Source organism: Pistacia vera, unplaced genomic scaffold (genome assembly GCF_008641045.1).
Source record: "Pistacia vera cultivar Batoury unplaced genomic scaffold, PisVer_v2 Contig34, whole genome shotgun sequence".
In the NCBI taxonomy this organism is placed as follows: Eukaryota; Viridiplantae; Streptophyta; class Magnoliopsida; order Sapindales; family Anacardiaceae; genus Pistacia; species Pistacia vera.
In genome coordinates this window covers 446,972-454,961 of record NW_022196157.1, presented here as the reverse complement: position 1 = coordinate 454,961, position 7,990 = coordinate 446,972, and the positions used below count along the sequence as shown (strand labels likewise).

Sequence of the window (7,990 nt, the reverse complement as noted above, 5' to 3'; positions counted from 1 at the left end):
ATGTTGAACGAAAGAGAAAGGAGAAAAAAATGAATGGGTTATTGAGATCATGGGCCTGGATTTTTTAAACTTGGGCTTCGATTTGGGTTTACAGGCCCAAACCAAGTAGGGTTTATGGCTTTATGCTTTTAAATATAATTTTTTTTAAATAAAAAACATGAATTTAAAAATATTTAAGGAATAGTTTGCGAATATAATTTTGAAGGGTATAGTGTAAAATCAAATTGAGGAAAAAATTATTTTGTTGTGTTTATAACTTTGAAAATAGTTTTTGGACCTTATTTCAAATATTAAAAATATTGAGATATAATAAAAATAAATTTTGAATATTATTTTTAGAAGTTATTTTTGAATCAAAAACAAATATTCCCTAAATAATTTTCCTTCCAATTCATTTTCTTTTGAAGCATCTTGTCCGATTTAGCCTATCGAATTTATAAGAAGCTTAATGAAGAGGCCCAACTCCTAGGAGATGAATCATGGGCTACAACTTTCTTAAAGGCCCAAATTCAGTACAAAGCCCACTTTTGAAGAGAGCCTTACACATACTCCCGACAAAACCACAACTCTCTTCTGTTTGAACTTATCATGTCGATTGTCAAATTTGTTACCGATATAATTTTGAAGTTTTGAATATGTTAAAATTTTAGAAAATTTTGGACATTGGGTTTTTCAGCGCACGTTAAGGTCACTACAAAATAAAGGTTCGATTTTTTCAATGCATTTTATTTTTTATTTTAAAAAAAAAAAGCTTGTCGCCAATGCATTAATATTATCAAATTTTCTTTGTTTTTCAATGGTTTTAACCTATGCCTAGAAGTAAGGTTGGGCAGGTCCAGGTACCCGCTCAAATTCAAAGGAAACGAATCTGGCTGGTTCCTTGAATTTGGAACCGAAATCGGAACCTGAAACATTGGTTTTAATTCTGGGTACCCGTGTTAATTTAATTACCCCTCTATATTTATAAAATGACAAATAAACCCTCTAAAAGTTACTATACATGGCCAATAGTTACAAAAATTATAATTTAGTCCTGATTCCTACCCACCCGATCGGTTTTGGTTTTCGATTCCTACAGGGTGGAACCAAAATAGAAACTAACTGATTCCTGATTTCTAGAATCGGAACGTACCTTGTGAGGGTCAGTTTCGACTAGGAACCGGAACCGAAATCCCAAGTACTTGCTTGTTCCGGTTTCAGCTGTTTCTTTTTCACATCCCTACCTAGAAGCACAAGTTAAGATAACCCTCAAAAATTTAATGTTCGAGTTTGGGATTTTACATTTTAGGAATTTTTTATGAATGTAATTGTTATAACAGGGTATAAGTGACAGTTTCAGAAAAGTATGGGCTAACATTAAATTTTATATTTACACTTATGGGGTGGGCATTAAGGCCCACATTCTGAAGATTTGGAAATTACTTTAGGAAAGGATGTGGATGGCTGCCCACTTTTTGTCATCAACATGTTCAGGGCCCCGTTTGTAATTTAACATCTGCTGCTCAACCAAAATAATAAATATTAATTTATTTGTTTTCAAACCGAAAAACAAACATTTCAATTTATTAAAAGTTATAATAAAACAGAGACAGTATTAGACTAACAAAATTATCAGTTGAGATAATTATAATACTTATAAAGTTTTTGTTATTTTTATCTATTATAATACTTATAAAGTTTTTGTTATTTTTATCTATTTAAATAATTAATATTACTGTCTAATTTAAAGTCTCCTTAAAATTATTAATGCATATATAATTAACCAATTATATTACCAGATTTAATTTTATTAGAATAATCATATGATTAATTAGTTGGTAACCAAACAAATCAACTAATTAATTTACCTACTAATCAATAATTTACCAACTAATTAATCGGTTCAACTTCATTAGAGAGCAAATAATACCAAACTCTTCACGGGTGTGTGCTTTTTCATTTATGAGAATATTTTAAAATAATTGATTTAGATGATGCCTATTTTAAAAAAATGAAAATAAATTCTATATATTTGCCTGAAAACCTTATTTTGAAAATAAGAAATCGTATATGCGTTTGTTATATTTATTTGAAAACATGGTTTGATCCCAAAACCTTAAAAAAAACTAGGGGACTTCATTATGCCTGAAAAAGTAGGGTTGACGCAAGACCCAATCAGCATAAAAAGTCAGAGTTAGGTATGTCCGCAGCCAATCAGAGGTAGACGTCACACAATGATAGGGGCGGCGTGCTCTTGTCAGGGCAATGGTGCACGTCAGATCAGCTAAGAGCTAGAGTGATTCCACGTGTCTAATCACTGTACCAAATCGCGTAAATCGCTCTATAAGGTGGGCAATGGGACATAAGAAGGATTTACACGGATAATCCCACAACTCATAGATTTAGTAATGATAACCTTAATCCATCCCACTATAAAATGAGAGCTCCTCTCTCATTTAAGGGATTAACTACTCTCTCAAAGAAAAATAGCATTCTAACTCTTGTATAATCATTTGTAAGTCAGTCGTTGAATGGACCTGACCAATATCATTATACAAAATCAATGGACGTAGGATTTACTTCTTAGCATCCGAACCACTTTAAACGCTGTTCTTTATTGCTTTACTCTCACTCCACATCCACGTGTGTCTTCTGGGCGCACTCAGCATTTCACACGTGCATTTAATTGGTGGTCAAAATCAGGCATCAACAAGTTATAATCTTATAATCTTAAATACATTGTCAATGTATCAATACATATAGAAATAACAACCTTAACAGAACTCGAGCTGATTTTGCAGATATGAGGGATGACACAGAATAGAACAAAAACTTAGAGGCTGCAATGTTTCTTTCTCCTTACACCACTCTTTGAATTGGATACATTGTACAGAGGGGGAGTCGAGGAGGTGTTTATGTAGAACTTGAGCCGCCCACTTCAAACAATTGCACGCTGCCAAAACAAACACATATGTCACAAATTAACAGATCATCGCCACGTTTATGTTAGTACAGTGGCTTAAGAAACGTGGCAACATCTTATAATCTTATTAGTCCACCATTTACCACATGTAGAAGATTTTGGCACTTATTAACCTGAATTACTGAAAATATTAAGTACCCCTTATCGTTTTGAAACTATGAAAGACACCCTTACTTCTTTCTATTCTATTTAGAGGTGTTCAAAAGAATGGTGGACCCGAACCGGCGGGTACCCTGGGTTTGGTTCCGGTTCTGGTTCTGGTCGGTTCCTACCAAACAGTCGTAATGGGTAGGTTTCGGTTCCGGTTTGATTCCTATAGTTAGGAACCAGAACCAGAACCAGGAACTAGGAACCAGGAACCAAGACTATAATAAAATAAAATTAAAGATTAGGGGGGTTAATAAAAACTTTTGTAGAAAAAGTAAGTGGAATACATTTATATTATTATTGATAACATTTAAAGTAAGTTGGTTTGCCTTTTGAGAATCTACCTTTACAAAGTAATGGAGTTTGTAATTTTGAATTTATAATTTGTAATTTTATTTTTGTAACAGTGCCAGGTAGGGGGTATTTGTAAGTTTTAAGGGTTTTTTTGCCATTTTAAAAACTTTTGAGGGGTCATGTAATTTTTACAGGGTACCCAGAACTGAAACCGGAACCGTTATTACAGATTTTGGTTCCAGGTACCTAGGAATCGGAACCGTCGGTTTGGTTCTGGTTCTGGTTCCAAACTTCAAGGAAACGTCGGTTCCGATTCCGGTTCAGTTCTGGTTCTTCAAAAAGTGTAGGATACCCGAAACGAACACCCCTAATCTATTAACAAATTAACAAAAGTATGCAAAGACTAGGGACTCTTTGGTGGCCTGTGGGACGATAGGGATCTTGGTGGGTGTATTACTCGATAAGTCTGAAAGTCTCATTCCCCTTTATAGCCCAATAAAGCTCTCATTAGCGCCAAAACACTCTGTATCTTCATTATAAGGTATTTATTTTGTTCTATGCAATCTAAAGTTGGGTTTTTTTTTCTTCTCAAGTTTTAACTTCAATATTTTTCTGGGTTATTATATATTTGTCTTAACATAACTTATGGTTGTGGGTTGTGTTTTTGTTCAATTTTAGCCTTTTCTTTTGCTTTAATTCTCCAAGATTACTCTGTTTCATTTGTATTTACAGTTTTTGAGTGTAAAATTAGAGTACTTTGTTTATGCCCCAAGTGTTGGTGAAGTGCCTATCAGATCTTAAACTACTGGTTTATTGGTTTCAATTTCAGTATTTCTTTTCGTTTAATTCTCCAAATAGTATATCATGTTAATGTCCATTATTGTGTGAAATTTTAGTACTTTGTTTATGCACTCAAGTTTTTGATGAGATGCCAATGGGAAATTAAAGTACTATGTGTTGAGTCCATAGTTAATTGTGAATTATGATATTGATTAGGAGCAGTTATGGAACAGTTGAGTTATGAGAGGTGACAAACTCGTATTGAGGGGGTTGAAGTTTCAGGCTTTCACGGAGTGAAGCCCGAAGAAAGAAAACTCGGTCAGAAGTTTTTGATCGATGTAGATGCTGGATGGATCTTCGGATGGCTGGTAAAACTGATTCCTTGTCGATACTGTTAGTTAACGGCATTTATCGGTAAGTCAAAGTTTTGATACCCTCATATAATTCTTGCAATTGGTTATATATGATGATGATGATGGTGCTGATGTTTCTCTAAATATTTGCATTTGATGTTAAACATTTTATTGTTGTGTTTGTGGCCCATTGAAATTGCTCGTTCGTTTTTACGGTGAATGTGAACAGACCTTGGATAGTCTAGGACCAGTTTGAATGATTGTTAACATTAGAAAGAAGTAATATTAGTGTGTTGGTGAAGAAAAGAAGGAGTGATTGATAATTTTGCTATTGGAAGTGCTTTGAGTTTCCGAAATAGTTTATATGAATTTGGTAAATTCTGCTTGTGTAAGGATCAGTGGTGCCATTTTTATTATCAATGTATTTTGAATAGTTAAGATTCCTTCTAAATTATGTTGCTCATTATGCAATATGCATGATAGATGATCTCAATCAACTAATTTGCACTGATCTAACTACTCAAAATTATCCCATGGATCGTTCTCCATTTTGTATATACATATATTCCTCTACTTCTGATTTTTCCAAAAGGGGGTTTTTGAAACATTTTACCAAATACAAATTGAATTTTAATGGGATCTTATTCTTGATATGTTTCTCCTTGATAGTTGTGGATTAGTAAGTGTATGCCTTCTTTGACATGAATTCCTTCTGTGGTGTGAACTGGTGACTAACAGCATAGTTAGGAAGTTGTTGAAGGACAACCTCAGAACTTCTTGAGTCAGTGGCTCAACTCATTGCTTCGAACACTCTGACAAAACACTCTAAATTTCTGCCGTAAGAGTGAAGGTTGGGAAGCCTCATGTTGCTGTTCATGGCCCTCTTGACTACTTGGGGGTTGAGATCCTCAGTACAGAAATATCGATGGACCAAACTGCTAAGTACTTGGAATTTCTTGTAACATCTGGCATTCGTCTCGTATTTTCTTGCAGTCTTATTTTTCTTCCCAAACTTCTGAAAACCTCAGGCGGTGATGATTCAATGTTAGTTTTGTTATTGTTGAATTGATGTTAACGTTAATTATTACCATTTCGGGTTTATTTTGAAATTTGAATGTCAAAGTGATGAAATTTGGATTATTCTTTATACTTTTCCAGTAGAATAGTGCGAGAATTAAGAGAAAAACAAAATAACATGTCCGTTACAAAATATTATTTCATTTTATAGAGAATTAAACTGGAAATATGTTCCCATGAAATTCTACATTGAGTATTCAAAACACCTGCAGCCGTTGAAGCTACAATTTGCATTAACCAAAACTGAGCAGTTATTTTGCTTTTTTGTTCTATTCATTCTGTCTTTGGACATTTGGTGGCAAAATTCTACAAGATAATTCTGCTATAATGCAGATCTAGGTCTCACAAACTACTAAAACCTTCTAAAAAAAGGCAAAAACATGAGAAATTAGAGTTACGCAGCCACATTTGCTTCATGACGACGGGTTTTGCCTTTGCGGTTCCAAACTGGAGTTGACTCAATAAGTGTATGAGGTACAAGCCGCTTTTCCCTCTTAGTTTCTTGCGGAAATTGTGTACTCTCAACCGGGCTATTTGCTCTCTTCTGGGGTCACTCCCTCACGACCACTGTCAAACGGCATTCCGGTCTTACTTTAAGTCCACATTTTCCCTTTGCATGGTATGAAATTCTTTTCTTAAAAAATCCTTCCCAACAAATGCCTCAGCTGTAAAGAATTAGATATACAGAATTAGCAGAGTGAAAACAAAATACAAGAAAATTCACTTGCGATTACTTACCAACAAGTAGACGATCAGGATCCAACCCATGATTATGAGTGGCGTTTGCTCGGGCAGAGTGAATAACCTACAGAATACAAATTAATCAATGAATGCTAAAATTGACATTCCCAATTCTTAGGAAACACAATCATTCTCGTCTTCAAACCTCTGGAAACCCTTATGCACTAAGTTATGAGTTGTCTTCAGTTCACAGGCAGGAATCGTAAACAAAATGCACAAGCCGCACAACCATTTTGAAAATCTTTACATAATGAATTTTAAAAATTACAAATACAGTCCAAATCTTGTTCCAAAGTGCATAACTTTCTTCACCTTAGCTGCTTCCTGATTATAACTTCCCTTTATTATTTATTTTTATTGTTTCCTTTATTTCAAAATGTAGGAACTATTAAGAAGGCTAGATTCAAAAAAAAGAAAAAAATTGTCAACACACTTTTAATTAACTGAGAAGTTACTCTGTTGACCCCACCCTACTGTATCATTAAAATTTTAAGTCTTCCTACTTGATGAAACCTACAGGAGTCATATGGCTGGATCACCTGATAGACAGTTTTTGCCGCTCGCTTTATGGTCACTTGTAGCTGCAACAATGCATCTTCCACACGCATGCCACGTATGAATTCAGCAACCAAGTTGACCTTTTAGGACTCTGAAAGAGCCGTGAACTAAAGCTAGTCAAATGACGCAGAAAAAGACCAAGCAAATATACATGTTTACATAACACAGCAGAATTAAGCCTGAATAGCATAATGTCTGTACTAGAGATCTACCAATGTATATCTTGTGTTTACACAAACCATGTGCAACTCATGTTTTCTGAAGCAGTTTAAATTTGAAGTCTAATACACAACGAAATTTTGAAGCCTAGAACTACTTGGATGCAAGACAGCAGGAATAAGATCCACACTTCACAACAAAACAATGAAAATAAATGTTCCTGTAAAATTTTCTATAGTAGTACCTGTTTTATGCCCTTTAGAACTGCTTGAACTTTTGAGGGTAAAACCACCTTCTGCTCATCAGTTTTTCCACTATCTATTGCAACACAGGAGTCAATGGAGATGAAATAGGTGTTTCATTTGATGACTCTGCTAGTAACTGCCTGAGGGAAATATCCTATTCGAGTAAAAACAATAATGATGATAGATACAACAAATTATAACAGTAACAACCGAAATAAGATAAAAATAAAATGTCACATTTTGCATCTTGAGCACTGAAGTAAAAACCCCATCATCCGAAAAATTCCTGTAGTTTGCTTTATTCTTTTAAAGTTTATACTTTTTATTAAACTAACAAATTTAAACCAAACCTGTTCCAAAGACCTTTGTATAGCCCCAAGAGACCCAAACCAGCAAACTACATAGTACAAAATTCCCATAGTACGAATGTGAAGGGTTGAACAAATCAAACTCAAATCTTTATATAATGCTTCCAGCAGATAAATGTTCATCTTGAAAATTATTTGAAAGGTGTCAGCTTTTGCTTGGTGTATCATCCTCTGCTTCAACTTAAAAAGCGATAATTAGAAAGAGTTTCCAACTGTACATGACCTTAGGCACTACAAAAGGAGTGCTTGTCTACAACAAAGGGGGGTGCTGGCCACGCATGCATGAAGAAAACATCTGTGAACATC

At 34.4% G+C, this 7,990-nt stretch overlaps 1 pseudogene; it reads right to left on the bottom strand.

Annotated features, from left to right (window-relative positions):
- Positions 1-6,004: 6,004 nt before the first annotated feature.
- On the bottom strand, positions 6,005-7,735 carry LOC116138261 (annotated as a pseudogene).
- Positions 7,736-7,990: the final 255 nt, after the last annotated feature.